This window comes from Pezoporus occidentalis, unplaced genomic scaffold (assembly GCF_034315485.1).
Source record: "Pezoporus occidentalis ecotype Australia unplaced genomic scaffold, CSIRO_AGI_Poc_V1 ctg133, whole genome shotgun sequence".
Classification (NCBI taxonomy): Eukaryota; Metazoa; Chordata; class Aves; order Psittaciformes; family Psittacidae; genus Pezoporus; species Pezoporus occidentalis.
In genome coordinates, this window is record NW_026913136.1 from 4,490,894 (window position 1) to 4,512,071 (window position 21,178).

Genomic DNA, 21,178 nt, shown 5'->3' on the forward strand with positions numbered 1-21,178 from the left:
GATCAAAATCTGAATGACTTTTTTTTTATTTTCCTCCTAGCATGCCGCAGTCTGTAGTGATTGAATAGGAACTTTAACTCCCTGTTTTTGAACTTTCTTCAGGAAGCTTGGTTATCACAGAATCACAAAATACTTAAGGCTGGAAGGTACTTTGGAGATGACCTTGTCCAGCCTTCCCCATTCAAGCAAGGTTGTATATTGTTCGAGTAGAGCAACTTCTGTTACAACATACCCAAGGTAAACTCTGGGTCAAGGGGGAATTTAGACTTAAATTTCTAGGTGCCCCTAAGATTTTGACAACTGAAAAGCAGCTCTGTTTCTTGAAGCTTTGACATAACATGAAAATGTCTGAATTTTCCTGATGCAGTTCAGCTAGATTATTACAAAAGGTGCATTTTCGTTTCTTTCCATGCTTATCAATTACTTGCAGTAGATCTATGCCAACTAATAGGAAAATGCAAGGTGCCATGAAATGCCACTGTTCAGACTACTCAGTAGCAGTACTACTTTGAACATTTACACAAACGATTTTAAGTGAAACTATTTTTTATACAGCTAAGATTTTGCTCAGTAGGAAAGAATAACAGTATTAAAAGCATTAATTGGAATTTGATCACACATTGTACTAAATAATGATATCATAAGAAAGAAAATCCAGCAAATGGATATATACTGATTACCTCAGGTAGGCAGAAAAAAATGAAACTGTGAAAAGAATGACTCTGTAGAAACTCCACCTGTGCTTCATTTCTGAAGCATTCTGCACTAATATGTCTGAATAACCCCAGTAAATATTACTGCGAGCTCTCATCCAGATAGCCTAAAAAGCAGACAAAAATCACAGATTACTCTGGAATATGGATTTCTTATAATTTACAAAACTGTGCAGCTGTAAGGGCTGGATGCCACCCTTTAATTAAGGTGCCTCCCACTCCACCCACACCATCACATCTCTAATACTGTTTAGAACATGAAAGCAAAATTTCTGTTCTAGATTCTGAAAATATGGATGATTTTAGGCTGTTGTCTTCAAGTTAAGTTTGTTTAAAATATAGTAATAATCTTCCCTCTAATGGAAATTATTTTTTTGTTCATAGTTAATCATTTAGCCTTCTTTAGAGATATTTCAGATAACTGAGAGAGTTATGGTAAATTAATCGATGATAAGTTGGCTAGAAGCCAGCAGTGTGCCCTTGCAGCCAGGAGGCTTAATAGTGTCCTGGGGTAGCCAGCAGGTCCAGGGAGGTGATCTCCCCCCTCTACCTGACCCTAGTGAGACCACATCTGGAGTCCTGCGTCCAATTCTGGGCCCCTCAGTACAAGAAAGACAGGGAGCTACTGAGTAGGGTCCTGTGGAGGCCACAAGGATGATCAGGAGTCTGGGACTTACTGTCTCTTACTAGGAGAGATTGCAGGAGCTGGGCATGTTTAGTCTAGAGAAGAGAAGACTGAGAGGGATCTCATTAATGCATATATGTATCTCAAAAGTAGGTGCCATGAGGATGGTGTCAGACTCTTTTCAGTCATGCTCAGTGACAGGACAAGGAGCAACAGCCATAAACTAAAACACAAGTTTCATCTCAACACAGGATGAGCTTCTTTACGTTGGGGGTGGCAGAACCCTGGAACAGCCTGCCCTGGGAGGTTGTGGAGTCTCCCTCTCTGATTCAAAACCCACCTGGATGCATTCCTGTGTAACCTGCTGTAAGTGGCCCTGCCTTGGACTAGGTGATCTCCAGAAGTCCCTTCCAACCCTAATGATTCTGTGATTCTGTGAAATTAGTGCTAGATAGTCCATTTCACTCCAGTTCAAGTGCTTCTTAGAGGTCTGTTTAGTCTAGGCAGAAGCTGTACTCAGTTCCAAAACTATCTTGTAAGAACATCTAAAAAGCTTTGAAAATAGACTAATGATATTAAGTACTGAAGATACTTTTTCTTGTTTCCTTATGTGACATCCTACAGTGCTTCCTTTTGTAATCATATAATGGCACGATTCATCAAAAGTACAATGTTGCTTATTAATTTCATCACTATTAAGTCTTAAATAAGAATTAAACCTTCAAGTTTATCTATTGGATGATTATATCATAAATCACATAAAGTACACATTAACATACAATATTATCACATTTTATGTATGCAATATGATCCAACAATTGTGGTTTATATTTAATGCATTTAAATACAAAACAGTACCCATTTTTAAAAAAAACCACTGATCACTCTGATCAAAAATAGTCTCTTAACTATCTCAGCAGTTATTAAAAATAGATTAATTGACTCGTAAAATATGGAGGATAGTTTACCATGGTCACAGATCAGTTTTCAGAAGGGATTAGTCTAACAGCTGCTTTTTTTTTTTTTCCAAATATTTTAGCAACGTATGAAAACAAAGAGTCCTGAAACGCCTTGTTGGTTGGAGATTAGGAGTTTCTAAAGGTATTCTAATGAACTGTCTATATCTCAAATGGATTTACCTATGTTAATCATGCTTGGATCTTTCAAAAAGAGACAAAATTTGCATTATTCATTTTTCTTCTGACTATGGTAATTACAAATAGCTTTTCTATATATGCAGAAAAAACATTTTCAGAAACATAGTTTTGAACTGGATTGTGTCAAGATGGTATTTACGAACCTGTTTTGATCTGATATTAACCTCTGGGAAAGAACAGTTATTTATCCTTGGCCATTTGCTGTATTTTATTTTTTTTTTTCTAATCAAGAAGCAGCACACAATGTACCAAGTTATTTTTGCAAGTGAGTTTCCCACATTTAAATAGATACCATATATTAACTTAGAATGATAAACTAATGAATGCTTCATGCCTGTGTGCTCTGCCAATAGCAAATAATGGAACCTTTAACCAGGACAACTGACAAAGCTCCAGATTCTTGAGAAGATATTGCAGTGTTATTACTATCCCTGAGCATTCACTGCAAAGGGAGATTAAAAATAGGTTTTGCAAATGCAAAAGCCTGTTCCCCATTTAAAGGTTTTCCTATTAAAAAAAAAAACCAAAACAAAACCCCTAACCTTTTTTGCTCTCCTTAAAATACAAAAAGATTTTTTAGGTACTTAATGTAAGCCCACTTACATTTACTACCCAGATCCTGTGAATTTCTCAGAGGACTTACATTTCCACTGAAGAGAGTTGAATCACCCTGCTGCATCATACCCAAAAGAAAGAAATTCATGTAGAGGAAAGGGGAGTGGATCCCGTATAAATAACGAGGGTATGGAGATCACTAAGCTTTTAGCAGTGAGCTCGGGGAATATCTTTAAATGCTTTCCATTTTGTGACAGTGTTTTGTATATCTTTGGAATATATTAAATTCCTAGACTTATAATAATATACTTTTCATAGGTCTTTGAAAAGTTTCAGCAGACCAGGTCAGCCTTGAGAGGGAAATATAACTACTTTTTTTTTTGTTTTGTCTCTGCTCCTGCAAATGCTTACCCAAGTGCATGACTTTAAACAGAAGACTCACCTCATTTACTGTAGGGTGAATGCTAAGAGTATGCTCAGAATTATGGTGTCTGTAGTCACAGGCATGAGGCTTTCTCTATGTAACCTATTTGATACTTACTGTTTAGATAATCAATATCACATCTAATACAAAAATCACAGAGAATGGTACATGAGTATATTCTGAGCTACGTATTTAAAGTGTATATTTTCACTATCCATGAACAAGAATAATGTTATATCTTATGATACAAGTGAGTAAAAAAATTCTGGACACTAGCCTGAAATATTATTTAAGTACACAGGTTGTGATGTACAGCTTTTCAAAACTTCACTTGGGAAGTACATTCTGATACTCACAAGACACAAGGTACTTTCTCCTTGTACTTAGGTTACAAAAGGACCAGAAACAACTTTTATGCACAGAACTACAATTATCAACACTGCTGATAGTGCCAGGCAACAATCCATGTCTGTATTGCTGGACAAGCTCAGAACAACACAGTACAAAAGGAAGTATATGCCAAGTCTGGGAAACCCTTTCTCTATATTAGTGGAAGCTTTCTGTCTTCCAGATCCCTTTGGAAGCATATTTCTCCAAGTGATGCTTTTGCAGGCTGAGAGAACAGTAAATAATGAAAAGCATAGATCATTTATGTAGACCAGCACAACATGAATCATTAGGTAAAGTGAGCACAGACAAATACTTGTTTTAAGCCAAACCAAATACATAGTAGAAACAAAAAATGTAGGCCATCCTCACACGACAGTCAACTTTGTTTTGAGAACCAGGTCTGAAAAATATTTAGTAGGGCCATATACACGTGTAGCTGCTCAGTGGCAATTGCAAGCAATCCGTGAAATTTCCTTTTGTGTTCAGAATTCTTCCTCTTGCTTCCTTCTTATTTAAACTGAAATGATAATTTATAAACATATCTCAATTGTTACAGTTAGTTATATCCATGATCTTGACATCACATAGAGCTACTGGAGTAGGAGAAAGAGGCATGTCCCCTTTTGCTGGAGGCATGTCTGTCTTTTTTCTGCTTAGTAATTCCAGAGTAAAGAGGTTAAGATATTTGTTAGTCTATGATGGACAGCATCCTGGTAGCACTGAACAAAGGACCAACTGCAGTGGTGTTTACACGCCCTGGTAACTGACATGGGGTTGATGAGCCAGTAGAACCTCTCATGTCTGAAAGCACTGGACTGGTAGAAATATCTACAGACATTTTTTTCCTTTTCTTTCTGTTCATGAATGTTGTTCCAAACAAGAACACTCTTGACGTTCTTTCCGTCTGTTGTTTGAGAAATTATAATTACTGAATGAAAAACATTTAAGTTGCAGTTTTATTTTTGCTGTAACTAAAATATCAATTTTCTCTCCATGATTGCTTCTTACTGAAATCATGCACAAAATAATTTTCATAAATCTAGGGCTTTTCTGTGTCCAGAAAACAAGTATAAGGTGACCCACTCCCTCTTTGTATTTAAAACTACTATGGGGCACAGAAAATGTCCTGACTGAAGGTACTTCACCACATCTGAAGTTTGTCTTGTTCTTTTTTATAAACCTCTTCAGAAAAGGGGTGCTCTGTGTGTGTGTGTGTGTAGAATGAAAGAAAATTTGTGCGACGGAATGACATAATGATTTATATCTTGGTAGCAAACTTTACTGTTTCAGATCATACTGATGGCACTCAATATATTGTTGAATGTGCTGACAGCATAATTACACGATGATACTTCCATCATTACTGTCATCACTGTATTTTGCCACCTTGGGAGTCAGCATGTAAAGAAAAAAGATTACAGCACTCTTTCAAGCTGCACCTTTTCAATAGTCTCTGCTCACGTGAGTCCACAAAACCAGCTGCTGCTCACTACCAGAGTCTACAGGGGCAAACTGTTATAAATGCTCTTGAGATTTGGCATGTTATTTACAATGAATTATTCAAATCCTAGGATTTCTACCTCCTTTATTATGTGAAAAGAGGGGTCAATCATACCAGTGATACTTGAGTTAACATCCTTCTGATCCCAAGACCATTGCTGTTCTTGACAGGACAGGTTATGGTTTCTACAACTGTTCCTGAAGGCCTCCAACATAATATTACGTTTGTGAATGATTTCTTACTCAGAACCAGATAAGACTCACCCTTTTATTTCTTTTTTTTCCTCAGAATCTTGAAAAAAAACAGCTTCCAAGTATTTGTTCTATGTCACCTTCAGTCTGACACCTTGTAGCACCAAAATGAATCCAATCTAGGCAAGGAGATGTGGAACAATCCATAGCCAACCAAGCAGTTAGGTTCTGAATGTCATTATCAAGAATATTCAGTGGGATACCCCATGTTCATCACTGCTCCTTACTTCAATGCCTCTGGTTTCTAAAGGATATCTCGTAGACAGTGTCAGTATATTGTATTATATTTTACTACAGCCTTCTTCTCAATGTGTTGAGCAAGAGTGGGCTGACCTGGCTGGGATCTCAAAAGAATGCAGCTTAGGTAATATTATCTCCTTCCCCTTTCCTCCATTACATATATATATGCAGAAGTGTCCATCTGGAATGCAAGGTGGAAGGATTTGGGAGATACGCTGATGACAGAGGTGTTTGGGGAAAGAGAATGAGGCAAATCCAGAAAAAAGGAAATGGATGAAAGAGGAAATAAATGAAAAGGTAACCCAGGGTCTTGGAATAGAACAGAGAAGCTGGAATTTGGGAGAGATTTAAGGAGAAGATAGCATAGGCACTTGACAGGGAGAAAGGAAGTATTAGAAAATGTAGGAAGTAGATGATTCTGGAAAGACAGTGTATATGGAGAATGAAAAGAGAAAGACAGCCTCAATGGGATGAAAAAAGCCTGCAAACCTGCTGCAAACCAAAAAACAGTTCACAGAGACAAATCAAGAGGAGTGAAATTGAAATAAGTCTGGAAATGGGACAGTCTCTCTTTTTTTTTTTTTTTAATTTTAAAATCAGAACTGCATCCTGAATATGCAGAACCTACTAGAGATTAAAAACATGAATCATGTTGCTACCATTCCATAAACATTGGAGTTGAAATTTATTACCCCAGTTGTGTCCTTTGTGCCTTCTCAGTGAAGGAAGCAAATGAGAAAATACCAGCAAATTCTTAGGTGGTGGATTTGATTTCCACCAATTCACACTTGTGCTGGCTTGCGCCTATATGAAAAATTATATACAGGTCATCGAACTATACTGGCATCCTAAAAAGATGTCTGCTAAAGTTCATAACAAATGGATTGTCATTTTTATAAAAGAACTTTGAAAAGGTTTTTTTCTATTGTTGAAAAGAAAATCCTGTGATTGGAAAACTGTGATTAATATGCGATTTCCTTCACAGGGCTAATTTAATGTGGAAAAGTGCTTTTCAACATTGAAAATCAAAGGATTTGCCACCCAAGCTTGTTAATAACCTGAAATCAATAAAACAGATTTAATCTTTCCATTCCTTTCTCATGAATAACTTTTTTGGCCAAAATATAGATTTTTCTCATGGTCCTAATTTCTGTTTTAATTGAATTACAGGGGATGAAAATTATTAGGGAATATTGTGCTGTGAGCAGATTTGTTTGGATAATGTGGTTTTAACACCTCTAGTTCTGTCCAAAATACACAGTCTTCCTTAAAAGGATGTGATATTGCATAGCTTATATAGTATATTCTGTAACAGTAAATGTTGAGTGGACTTGCATTCAGTGATTAATGGATGGGATGGAGGGAAACAAACTGAAACAACAGAAAGGTAATATAAACAGGGTGGCTGTATTTTTCCAGTTTTGGTGGAATTCAGTAATCTATTTACACAGGTCAGTCAAGGTCATACTGTAGAAATGTTCATTCTAATATCAGAATTCCTGGAATTTGCAATTTTTTATATTTTACATTGAAAATAAGGTGAACACAAAGCTCATGGAAGGCGCTGGATTAGCAGTACTCTGCGTTAAAGCCATCAGGAGTTTTACTTAGATTGACCTTCCAAATAAACTTGCACCTTTCTCTGGAGCAACTGTGTTTGTTTAGAAATGACAGAATAATTTGTTTTTCCATGAAGTCCTTGACTTGAACATCATTATCCAATATGATACAATTTTTGTAATGTGGACAGTTGCCCACTTAAAGTTGAGTGGAAACTCTTCCTACCCATATACTGATAATCTTTCCTGTATTTTTAATTAGTATTCACATTCCCTGAAACAGAGTTGGGGGGCGGGGATGGGGGGGGGTGGGGGGTGAGGGAGCGGGAGAATTACTTCAGTAGAATCTGTACAAATTGTTTGGATTTAACAGAAAAGGTTTAAACATGGCCATCCTGAGACAGACTTAAATGCAAGACAGAAGATGATAGGGTCCACTCTAGTAAGAAAAAAAAAAATTCTTCTTTTCGCACTGTAGATATTTATCAATACTATTGTTGAAATATTTATAGGTCCACTGCACTAATGACTTTAAAATACTAACCGTAAGTATCTGTAGGGAGACAGAGATGTTGAGCATAATTTTCTTTTATGTTTTCCTTTTTCCCATTCTATCTTTCAAGGTCTCACAATGCAGCACCTCTTCTAGGACAGTCCATATCTTGCCTCCCAATGCTTGTCTGTGGTTCTTGATTTACTAGAAGAAAGGAGGCAACATGAGAGGAATGGAGAAACACTCCCTCGCTCAGATGACTGAGCAGGTTATCCCATAACACTCCTAGATTCAAGAAACAAAAGTTTGAAGGTTAGGAAATAAATAAACTAAAATTTGTCCTTCTCCTGCCTACACCCTCTGCTCAGCCCACAGAAACTACATCACTGACACGTATGATGTTACGATCTGAACCTCCTTGAAGTTTAGCAGGAGGGAACATTCGGATTTATGAGGCTTCACTTGGACCAGACCAGTTGCTGCTAGTTTGTGAGATCCTCTGTTTTCTACAAAGCATTTTTTGGAAACCTTTTATATAAAAGAAGCTACTTAAAATGAACAGTGGTGTCTCCATAGGAACTAGAAGTTGGTTTTCAAATGAAAGATTTAACAAAATCTTTGAGTCTTGTGAGTTAGTTATAGCATTAGTATCTTCTTGTTCCAGACCTTAAAAATACATGAATTCAGTTACTTGCTGGCAGAATTTAAATCAAGTGGTGGTATACAGATTGGGCTCTCTGACCCTATGGTGCCTTTAGTCTCCCTAGTGTATATTTGAGCAACTGTGAAATAATCACACAGTAACACATGGTATCTCTCTCCATTTGATTGTTGTAAAAGGTGTGAACTAGCAAGCTGTCATTTGGCTATTGATTTTACTTTATTCTCCTCTTCTGTTATTAGAAAGTATTCTCGATACTTTAGTCTTCACTCTCTTTTCCCATCATCGAAATTTAGGGGTACCTTCCACACATGAAGGCTACATTTTGAAACCAGAAGAAAACAAAGAACAAAAAAAAAAACACCAAAAAACCCATCTACTGTACTATATTCAAATTGAAAGCAAATCTTGATACAGACATCCTGTACCTGTGTACGTACATACATTATATACATATGCATGATTTCTTAAGAGAAACACCACCACATGCTGTTCTGTAGTCTTTATCGTCTTTCTAAATTGTTAGCAGAGTTCTCACAACATCTGAGATACTCCAAGAATTCTAGAAGTAAAAGATAAAACTGTATATCTACAAATTTTATTTACAGCTTTCCCTACATATGCTGCTATTTTCAGTTTGTGGCACACACTGTGGTGCACTCTGATAAAGCTGATCGTGCTGCATCATGTCCAAGTCCCTGCAGAATTGAATGCATTCTGTGATTAATTACTAGTTTTCTAGGCCTTTTGCTCTTTTTCATTAAAAAAACCCACAAAACAACAAACAAATGTACAAAGAGCAGGAAAAGTAGCTCCCCAAGCAGTAGAAACAATCAAGCCTAATTTTCTTTGTATTTGTGTGCTGTATCACCTGATTCTTCCACCCTTTTCCCATCAGCAATCTTGGGTCTGTAGCAGGATGGGGTGTGAATAGCTCAGTTGACAAATGGGCTGGGCAGAGTGTGTGGACCAGCCTGCTCATCTCCTTTGTCTACCAAACCTCTATTTCCACAGAAGAATTAGAACAGGATTTGAGACCTGCAGGACACAAGACCTCAGTCCTTCTCAGAAATTAGATTAAAAATGTGCTGGCACATACATAAGTTTGGAACACCAGGAAGATCACACAAGTGAATAAAGCCTCATCTCTTTAAGGCAGCAGGGGAAAAAAAAAACAAAAAAACAAACATGGCAAAAATGATCATAAAACCCCTACACTTAAAATCACTTTCTTCTCTATACCTCTGGCTCTAACTACGTAAGTTTCATCACTTAAAAGATTTATATGAATCACAAATGTTTACAAGATAAACACAAGTACTGAGACTATCTGCTGAGGTACTGTATCAGCATTTAAAAGATGTGTACTCAAACTGTGTTAGCTGGATAAATTTTTACATAAAGATAACACACATTTACTTGTCTGGTAGTGTTTTATTATCTTTAGTAATAGGAGTTCAGAGTGTCTGTAGCTTATAAATGAGAATTTTCAAATATCAGTACAGAAACTCAGAACGTTTCTCATTATCATTTCGTAAACCAGTGCCTAACATATGCATTAATGCAGTTTTGTGACAAATCATCTGTTAGATTTCAGGGGAAGGCAACTAAAGTGTAACCTTTCTCAACCTCTCTACTCCCGCTCCCCTTCCTGATCTTGCTGTGTGGTAACCCAATGTCCATTGGTTACGGTTGTTAATGGAATGTCCCACTGTGCTAAAGAGCTTGGTGGGATACCATTTACCAGGGACACAAGCAACAATCCAAGGCAGAACAGCAGAGAGGAAAATAACACTGTACGCTATTAATAGAGTACTATTTAGTACAGGAAATTCATCAGACTGAGACATGAAGGAGTATGTATGGTTGGTCCTTGAAGAGTTATGGCAGAAGTCCATGTATGGTCACAGGCTGGTATTCAGAAGAACAGAAGGAAAGTTGATGCATTTCTCTTCCTCTGCTACATCTTTTGAGTTTTAAACCTGCAAGCACATCCTGTGCTTTACATCAAACTTGAACTACTGGTATGTAGCCTCAATGAGGACACAGAAAGCAGCTGCATGAGCAGGAAGAACAAGATTTGAACAGTATATTTTGAATGATGAGAGAAAGATCTCTTTTTATAACAAGTGAGGGAATACATGATACTTAATTCCAGGTGACATAAAAGACCCTTCTTCCTTCTAGCTTAAAAAAAAATAATAGAAGATTTGTATCTTCCAAACTTAAATAAGATCTTAGAGTTTGTTCAGTGTTTTTCAGGAAACATTTTAAGTTAATAAAATGTGTAAATGTAAATTCACGGCTGTTCTAACCTCAGAGTAACGTACTGCTGCAATCTAGGCAAAAATAGAACATCAGTGTAAAATGCTGTGTTTGAAATTTTTACATATTTTGGAGAAAAAAAAAACCAAAACACTTAAGTAGTGTGTAACAAATGAATTATGGTTCTTGATGTGCTATCTCAACAGGGAAGGAATATTAAAGGTGTATTACCAAACCATATATATATACATTTATGTATGAATATGTGTACACCACTATCTGAAGTATAAAATTTATGCTACTGATAATAAGTGTCAAGATGTACTAGAGCAATAGTAAGTACAGTGTTTTAAGGCTGCTTCATGAATTTAGGTTATTTTTTTTTTTTTGTTTAGCAAAAACCAGGAAATCTTATAAATAATATTAACAAAATCTGATTTTAACAGTAGCATAGAAAGAAGCACAGTTATTCCTACTGTGGACTGTAATGCTGACTGAACAGAAAGAAGAGCTACAGAACTTGCTTATGATGTTAAGATAAAGGAAAGCTATATGTAGTCCCAAAACTCACATCCGCATTGTGATACCACATGAAAAATATAAAATGCATGGGTTTATTGCTCAATTCTTCAATGTCACACAAGGATCGCAGCATGAAGAACACTAAAACAGCTAAGCATACTGATAAAAACTGCTGGGACATAACATTAAAACCTGATATACATATTTAGTATTGCCATTTTAAAGCAAATGCAGCCCTGCAGTCATTTGAGTTAAGGGGGCAAAGGTGAGGATTTAATTCTTGCTTTCTTTAACCATGTTTATTACGATAAAGGTAAAATAGCGTATTGCCTGGCTTTTGATTTTTATTTTACTTTGAAGCCACAGTTGCTTATTGAAAAGTTTGTCTTTTATTGAACAGTTCTTTTTGACAAGATAAAAAATAGTCATCCATGCAACATTTCATATATTTACCTTTTCATATGAAGAAATTTTTACAAAGTGATTTGGCATTTTGAAAGATACTATTTCAAAATGACTAGGTCTCCTTTAAGTCTAAGATTACCTAGGGGACCATTTTTTGAGGTGGCAGCATCAAAAGGAAGATGACAATTTATAGGACTTGGGAAGAACAAAGTTTATATTCACTTTTGTCAGCCTTCATGTTGGCAGCACTGCCTTCCAAGGAAGGATAAAATACAATTATAGGATAGAGAATACCCAAATCCCTCTCCTCTGCAGAAAAAGTAGCAATGATCTGCAATGGACTTTGCATGGACCACCATGACTGATTTCAGGTTGATCAGGTTGCAGCAGGTCAGTGCTCCACTCAGGACAGCAGGCACAAGGCTGGTCAACATCGCACCTGCAGCTGTCTACACACGGAATCCAGTAAGCCAGTTTTCGTGGCTTTGATACTATAATAGGCTCCCATCACCATAATGACTGACTAATATTTACTGTTTTTAATGTTTTACTCCCGTTTTACACAGGAGGAACTGTGGCACGGGGAGCATATGCTTCAGGCTTCTGGAGATGGTTAGAAGCCAACGGTGAGGTTTCCCAAAGCACTTTTCACATAAATCCTATTGTTGTCACTTAGATCCTAGGCACTGCTCTTTCTTTGCAGAGGATTATACAAGATGGGATAAGAAAAGCTGGAGCCTTTCTTTAGCCCCTCGGCACGCCACCGGTTGCGCCGAGCAACATGTGGTGTCACTCAGCAATTCGACAGTTTTTCAGGAAGAAAACTAGGGACTTGCCATGCACAGACACGACTACATACACACCGCTTTGTAACTCCCCCCTCGGGCATCCCTGGGTGCAAACCGGGCCAAGGAGCCTTTGGACCCCCCCGATTTCCACTCGAGCAGGGAAGTTTGTTAGTAGGGGATGACGCGGAGCAAGGGGGCAGCGCCCACAGCCGGCAGTCCCCGAACCTTGCAGCACCCCGAGGCCGGTGGGGCTGCGGCCGCACAGCGGGATGTGCCCCGCCGGGCCGGCACGGTGTGACGTCACCGCCCCCTCCCCCCACCGCCCGGGCGCGCGCGAGGGTGCGCGTGGGGTGCCTCTTGCGCGGTGGGTAGCTGCCTCCCGGGCCCGGCCCTGCCGGGGTCACCCTCCTTTCCGCACCCACACACACACACACACACACACGCACACGCACACGCACCGAGCGCGGCAACGTGCTTTTCCCACCACTTGGGGCCATGCGGCTCCTGTGATCCTCACAGCGTAAGAGGATTAAAAGAAAGCCAACCAAACCAAACAACAGCCAACAGCCCAAACCCCACTACAGCAAACCCGCTGAACGAGCGACCGCTTTCTCCAGCCGGCAGCGCACCCGCGGCATTCCCGTCCCCCGCCGGAGGAGCGAGGCGGGGTGCGGTGAGGGTCGATCGTGTTTCGGCTCCCGGAATCGGTTTTTGGTGATTTTCGCCTGCCCTTCCCGTCCCCTCGTGCCCGCTCCCCTCCTCCCTCCCCCCGTCGTGTCCTCTTGCCTCGCTTTTGTTTGCACTGCACTTTTTTCTGGCGGAGAGGGCGGGAGAGCGCGGGTGGGCGACCTCGCTGCTATTTGTAGCGAAAGAATCGGCTGAACGAGGAGAAGGAAGAAAAGGAAAGGAAAAAAAAAAAAAAAAAGAGCTAAGGGGGGAGGAAGAAGGAGAAAGAGGGAGGAGGAGGAGAAGAAGGAGGAGGGGAAACGGAGCAGCAGCTCGGGAACAGAGAGCGCGCCCGGGAGCAGCAGCAGCAGCCGGCGCCGCCGCAGGAAGGAGAAGAAGAAAAGAAGAGCAGAGAGGAACAGAGCAGAGCGGAGGAGAGGTGGCGCTGGCAGGAGGAGGCAGGCAGAGAGCTGGCTCTTCTGGATGCTGGATTTTCCGACTCTGGTTGACTCTCTCCCGCTCCCCGGCCCCAGACTGTGAAAGACAAGCACCAGCGCCAGGCAAACAGCAGCGGGGGGCTCCACTCTTAGCTGCTGTTGTTGCTGCTTCTGCGGGGCTTGGATTAAATCGGCCGCCCCGGCGACGAGCCGGAGCAGCGGGAGGAGGTAGCGGACGGGCAGGCGGCGGCTGCGGCTGCTGCTGAGACCGGGGGAACAGCATGACCAGGTAACTGCCCCACTCCTGACCCATTTTCCCCTCACGCCGCCGCTCCGTCTTTGCCGCCTCTTTCGGAGCGTTTGCGCGTGTGAGCGCGCATAAGATGTGTGTGTGAGCGCGCGCGGGTGCCTGTGTGTGCGCGTGCGTATGTGCAGCCCCGCTCACACGTGCCTCACGCACAGCTCTCCCCATCGGGTGCCCCGTGCTGCCCCCCGGGCGCTGCCCGTCGCCCCCTCGCCTCTCCACCGGGTTTGAGCCCGTCCGCTGGGCCCCTGCTCGGGGAGCTGCTGTGCGGGGACGGGGGATGGGGCAGGGCGAGGGCGAGTGATGGATCGGAACCGACGTTTCCACTGAACGCCGCTGCGCACAGGCGGGGGGGCTGGGGTGTGTGTGCTACACTAGTCACAAGCCGGCTGTTGGCTTTGGCGAGCGAATTATCGGTACTAATTATTTCGCTTATTCTAAGGGGTCGGGAGAAGGGGGAAGACAGCGGGCCTGAGAGGCGAGGCGCCGGCCGCTGGGACGGCCTGAGGGGGCTAACGGCGGGTAGGGACCCCCGGCACCGATCCGAGGAGGGCTCCCTCCTCGTCCGCTCCTCCTACTCTTTCTCGTTCTCTTTCCCCTTCTCTCTCTGCGGAGCGGGGAGGCACGGAGATGCGAAGCTTTTCACAGGTTAGGCTTTTAATTTCTTTGTTTACTTTCCCTCAACGACTTGAAATTAGCATATCGGGCTGGAAACTCAGTTTTCCGAGCGCTTACAAATGGGCTCTTGAATTTGTTCAGCAAACTTAGCAGCTCCCTCTGCGCCGTCTGTTCGTGCGAGCAGACACTTCTCAGAGCTGCAACCGGGCTCTCCCAGGCCGGCAGATAAAGCAGTTTTCTCCCACCGAATTAGTATTTTGCCGGTTTTTTACCCCCTCACTCCCTGACAGAACTGTATTATTTCCTTTTTAAGCGATTACTACTCACCCTTGCATGTGTGGCTTTTGAATGTCTGGTCCTCCCTGTAACTTCTCCAGACTGCTGTCATGCGTATTTTATTCTCTTGCCTGGCCTTTGTGCAGTTACTGCCTCGTGGAAGGATAGCAGCTTCTTTACCATATTCTCAGTTTCGACATACATAGAAGGGTCAGTTTATTTGCACAGAATAGTTAGGGTTTACTGTGTTAACTTCACTTGTCGCCTGAGACGGTGTTGCATTGGAGATGAGTCTGTAGATGCTCATTTGGTTTGGAGTTTCCTGTTTGCAGACAAGAGTGTTTCTGGGTGAAGTCTGTATTCCCTTAAATTTAGGATTAATGTGTGAAGTTACGATTGTCTTCTCCTTTCAGCGAATCAGCCTTGCAGAGATAGCTTCCAACGTACCTTCTGTTCAGGCACAGGCAACTTCTGTAATATCGGGACATTTACTGGGAATTTTGATGCAGAGATGGTAAATGTGTATACACCTTATTTTTCCTTCCTCTGGTATCTGCCAGTGGTTTGTAATCTTACAATGGTCAGTACTTTCATTTCTTGCTGTAAAAGTGTATAGTAAATGACACCATTTTCTCCTGGGCTGGGAACATGCAAAGCTCCTACAATTCTTGTTACTGAATGGAGCAACTCTGAAGAAAAAAAAAGAAATTCTCCCCTCTTCTAAATGCAGTCATGTGTACTTATGTTTTACTTTTGATGGCAATTTTTTTATAGGTTCTTTAAATTTCATCTTGAGTCTGGTATTACTTCTTTTTTAATCTGTGAAATTGACAAACTGGTCAGTTTAGTAAATTCAGATGTCAAATTTTGCCCAGTCAAAATTGTTAAAAGCTGTAAATACACTGGCATGGGATTTTTAGGGCACGGACTGTTGCATACAAAGGAAGAAGGATTTAATGAGAGTTTTTACAGGACTAGCTTTCCAGTTTTATTGTTGTCACTAGTAGTAATATGTGGAGTATATTTAGTTTTCTCTCAGTGCAGAAATGATGTATAGTTTTTCTGTATCCACTTAAAGCGTTGAAAGCTTTCCCTAAGTCGAAGCCTTCTACTCTTAGGAAGGAACTAAGAAATTATTATGGTTTGTGTGTGCTGTGGCACACAGGAATGGTGAGCGGAAAGGAAAGTGGTATCTCTTTATTTCTTTATTTCAGGAATGGGTCTTAGGACCTGCCTTAGACCTATCAGTTATACTAATTTTAAAATGAGCACTAAAGAGTAATATGAATTAGGCATTCTGCTGTGGTGGTTATGTAACTCAAACACCAGCCCTGTCAGTGAACTCAGTGATAGTAAATTGGTGCTTCGTCTGAGGAGAGGGGTTGCAAGAACAGATTTGGGGGTATGTGGAAGAGCTAAGCAACTGGTGATCTAAGTGTAATCAGTGCTTCACCTTCCATTTGTAAAACTGCCCTTCATTCCCATGTTTGAATAATGCAGGGACCAAAACTACACAAGCTGAATGGTAGGAATCCCCCTTCATCTGCTGCTGTGTGTGCGGGGCCACTAGGGGCCTGTATAAACTGCTCTCATACAGCAAATACCAGTACGTGGCATATGCTCACTCTTTCACAAGACATTTTTTACACAGGTGCCTAGTGTCAAAAGCAAAGTTGCCAGTTATTTATTCCTTACTTGTGAATGAGACTGCAGTTACTTAGGAGATGCATGCAAATTGTGTATTATTTAGGATTTTTTTACCGTACTCCATCAATTTCCCCCAGTTTTGTGGTGTCCAATATAGCTCTTTCCTCCCTGCTCTCCTGACTGCACTGGGAAGTGCAGATTTTGGGCAAAGTCAGATTTGAGTGTCTGCCCACATTTCGTATTTTCTGTAAGCTGAGAAAAATCAGATTTGTTGCCTGTGTGTTTCTTCTATTAGATTAGTAATGGTACTGTTCCATGCAAGTGTAGGGTTAAAAGACAAACTAAACAGGATTACTTCAAGGCAGGAACAGACATAGATTGATGGTGTATTTAAACTAGCTTTGTGTTATGTAAGTTTGAGAGTATGGCAGCTCCAAGGGTTTGGCTGGAGCGTAGTCAGCATTTATGGGATGTGGACTGAAGATGCACTATGTGTTTTTGAATATCAGTTTCAGAAATTTAAAATCCACCAGGCGTAGCATTCTCGATAGACATTAAGCAATAAGGTCAAGTATGCTTCCATTGCTCCATTGTTGATTTTCATTTTTCAAACTGAGAAGGGAGACAATTTGTAAAAGAGTACAGCTGAAATATTTGCATATTGGATTTCCTTAAAAAATGAACTTCTGTTACTAAGCTGTTTGAAAATTTAAAAGCATTTCAAGCTGAATCACAGGAAGGTCATACAATCAAAATGCAGTTTCCCTATGCTAATTGTTCAGTAAGCTGTCTTTAAAACAGCAGAGTTTTATATATTATGGGGTGTTGGGCCAGTTACAGTAAGAGGTTTTTTGACGTATTATAGACAACAGTTGTGTGAATATTGACTGAGTTTAGTCTTCTGAAATCTGCATTTAAGTCCTTAAATACAGTCATGATGAAATGTAATGAAATCAATTTTAAAGGTCTTCTCAAATGATAAACATCTGTTCAAAACTGTAGGTCTTACTGAGTGTCAGTAAACCACAGCAGTGTGTCTGAAATACAGAGGATAGGTGTTTCATATGCACTTTGGATATCAAGAGGAGTAATACTGTACAGGTCTACAAATCATTATGTTTCATTTCTTTATAAGATCATGGCAATTTCTAACCTTTTGTTCTTCAACAAGTTGAGAAAAGATACAGGAATTTGTTGTTTAAGTTCAGTGTTAGAGTCACATAGTGCTGGCTGTTGTAACAGGACCTTAATTATATTGTAATTCTATTTAAAAACAGTTGGTATAGGACAATTAACATACAGTATTTTTATGAAAACTCTCAATTTCACACACTTTGCAAGTTTTTTATTTGCTTAATCATTGTTTTAATTGGAAAAGGCCTTAAATTAATTAATGAATGTATGCTGGCAACTTGGCAGCCTAAAGGAAGAATCCATGTTTAAAAATACTCTCCTTCATATACTATCAGTGATTTACCAAGCAGGACCAGATAGGAAGCGTTATTTCTCCTGGTGATCTACTACGGTGAAAGCTGCAGTATAACTGGAAAAGTCTGTCGGTGTAGAGAAAGATTGCATGAGAGTGCTTTGCCTGTAAATTCCTTTCCAACAACCTTCGCTTCACTTGTTTAAGCTTCTGTGCTTTGATAGAACCATATGTCTCTACTATTGCACAATTTTAACTTACATTTCATAAGCTCAGATGGCTTTTGGTTGGTGCTCGATAATATTTAATAAAACATAGAATGTGTCTTACTATAGGGAGTGGATAGCTAAAATGCGGGGAAAATAGATAAAAAATACAGATGGTTTGTTTGCAAAAGCCAAATTGAATAAATTATTACACAAATAGTGAAAGCATTCCTTTTTAAAAACAATGCTATTATTATTCAGGTTCTTTCCATTCATAAAAGTGGCAGTTCACACCAAATACTCCATTCATCAGCTTGTTTTTAACTGCATAAGCAAGTATACATAGTCTTTCCTTCTGTAAGATAAAAAGACTTACAGCTTTAAGTCTTATGCTCACATGCCTTTACAGCCTTCTCCATAAACTTATTAGCACAATAATAAAGAAAAAAAAAAAAGATGATTAATCTTGCAGTTAGGCTCCAAAAACAGGTGTTTGTAAAAATTTTGTAAATGTAAATCTAGATCTTTGTAAAATCAACTCCCCCGTTTATAGTTGTGTGTTTGACACTTGCTGAGGATGCTGTGTGTTCTTTCAAATACAAAGAACGTGGAGAAGACTTCCTCCTTCTCAGCTAGTTGAAAATGATGGAATTTTACTTGCTTTGATTTATTCTACCAGGCGACATGCCCTGATATATTACCGTGCCTTGTGATGTGCTTCTTCATAGTTAAGCATAGTGATGTTATTTGAGTTTTTCAGCAGTCTTTCAATTATTGGAGTCACTTCACTGGTACACAAATTAATCTGTTGTTTGCAGACAATCAAAATGGATATCCTGGTTAGTGCCACCCGAACTGCTCACATATTGCTGTAATTTTATAATGCATACTTTTTCCCCAAGCCGTGTATTAAATGCAGTGTATGGAGTACTGCAAGCAAGTGTATTCCTCTTTCTTTTCCAGTTCTTAGTGTCTGGAAAATTAGCTGTCTGTAAGTTGGAGTTCAGTAAGTGGTGTGTAAAATCGGGCTTTTTAGATTGCAGAATCGTCCAGTTCTCATAAAGAATGTAGTCGGTGCCAGCCTGATTGAAACAAATGTGGCTTAGGTCCTAAATTTGCAAATAGCTATACATTTTTCTTCCAAATTTGCTGAATTCCGTTTTGGTTTGGTGTCTTGCCTTCGCTTATTCACTGGTTTTACCACAAAGTCTGTCTTCTTGTTACCTGCTTAGACTCGCTGAGAGGAAATTCAGATACATTCTAGTAACAATGTTATAGGCTTTCTGACCTTTAGAAAAATAATTGTTTACCAAGTTTGAAATCAGTAATTCTGCTTTAATTCAGTACTAATTGAATTAAAAAAATCTTAACTGCATTTTTGAACTGTCTGCAGGCAGTATTCTTTTATAAAGCTTTCCCCCAAAAAGCTGGAATCTGTTTACAGGGAATAAAGAGACTGACACTTCTACTATCTTCTCTCTCTTCTCTCTTCTTTCTTCCCTCTTCTCTATTCTCTTTCTTCTCCTCTCTTCTCTCTCTTCTCTCTTTTCTCTCCTTAGCCTTTTATGCTGCATTTTATTACAATCCTCTTTACAGGTATACTGTATATTAATACTGGCAGGAATCTTTTATTATTAAGCAAACAGCTATATTTTGCATGTAAGAAAATACAAAAAAAAAAGTCTCTGGTCACTTGATTATAATTTTGCCTATGTGTAGACAACAGTCATTAATTTGGTGTGTGATGTACATGCAATGGGATATTTCTAAAACACTGATCAGGAAGTAGGACAGGAAGTTTTATTTATTTATTTACATTTGTTTGGGATGGTAGTGTATCTTAGAAAGCTGCTTAACTGCTGCTCAGTGCAGCTGTCCTTCCTTGAAAGATTGGGTTTCAGGAGCAATGATGGATGTTGAATGCCTGTAGCCAGTTCTGGGGTTTGCTTTGAGGTCAGTGGTACTGATGGAAGATAGAAATTTACAGCCTTATGTCTCTGCACTGAAGTAATAGCATTTCTCAAGAAAAAAGCCCCAAACAACTAGTTATGTTCAGTGCTGAGCCTGTATTGTGCCAGAGTTCAGAAAGCTATTCATGCTAGTGACAGACTGAGCAGTTTTGTGAATAATGAGAACAAATTTAGTAATGGGTATGCCCTTTTGTTTCACAGAAAGAATAAAAATAGCTATAAAAAGTAAATACAACAGTGTGACTTTATTTAGAACTTCTTACATACTATTTTAAAGTATGTTAACAAATTTGGAGTTCACACTGTTGACTTGTTATTTTGATTGTTTCAGACATTCTTAAAGTTTTTAACAGCTTACTGAGCATGAACACACTCTCCTTTTTTCACCTAAAAATAGATTGTTTTTTTTTTTTTTTTTCCAGTGGAAGAAATACATGCTAAGCTTAACCAGGGCAGTGCTGATATTTGTCATTGAAGAAAGTGTAGATATTCATCAGGTAGAAAGGGTACATGATAGTTACTGTTACCTTGTGTAGTCTGGGTATTACAGTATGTATTGCTAATAAATATGGATAGTTTGGATAGCTCTGACATGTGGCTTCAGAAGTGTTAAGTTCAGTTAAGATCAGACTTTCAGACTATATTTATGGACTGCCTACCTTCTCTGAGCTTGAAGTTTCTTCCTGATATATATACAGATGCATTTAACTTTTGGAGAGTGAATCTTGGTAGAGAAAGGTGCACAACAAAACATGCTGTTTTATTGTGAAGTCTGCAAACCTTTTTTTGAGTTGTACCTTAATGGTGTAGGTGGGTTTTTCTATCAAGCCTTTGAAGAGCTGTCCTAATAGGGTCAAAGCACTCAGTGGCTGATGAGAAAGATTTCCTTTGATAGCAGCATTGTTTGGATCAGATCCGTAGTGCCATTGTCTTTGCTTAAATGATAGCAGTTTTTACCTCGGGCAATCCTAGCAGTGGTTGAATTCAAATACAGAGAAGAACGCTTAATAAAACATCTGATGAATTGATTTATAGTGCCTCATAAATTAGGGAGTAAGAAACATTTTGGTAGAGAAATA

At 39.6% G+C, this 21,178-nt stretch overlaps 1 protein-coding gene across 7 annotated transcripts in view; it reads left to right on the plus strand.

The window, feature by feature from the left end:
• Window positions 1-21,178, plus strand: part of PTPRD (protein tyrosine phosphatase receptor type D) — a 1,311,464-nt gene that overhangs the window by 926,655 nt on the left and 363,631 nt on the right. The window contains exon 1 of one of the 7 annotated variants that reach the window (XM_062609060.1): window positions 13,807-13,941. The exons of 5 other annotated variants lie outside the window; for them this stretch is intronic. The gene's annotated coding sequence lies outside the window, so the exon portion shown is untranslated. Of the gene's footprint in view, window positions 1-13,806; window positions 13,942-14,459; window positions 14,605-21,178 lie in introns of those variants that run through there. One more of the 7 variants, XM_062609061.1, reaches the window with a different exon arrangement.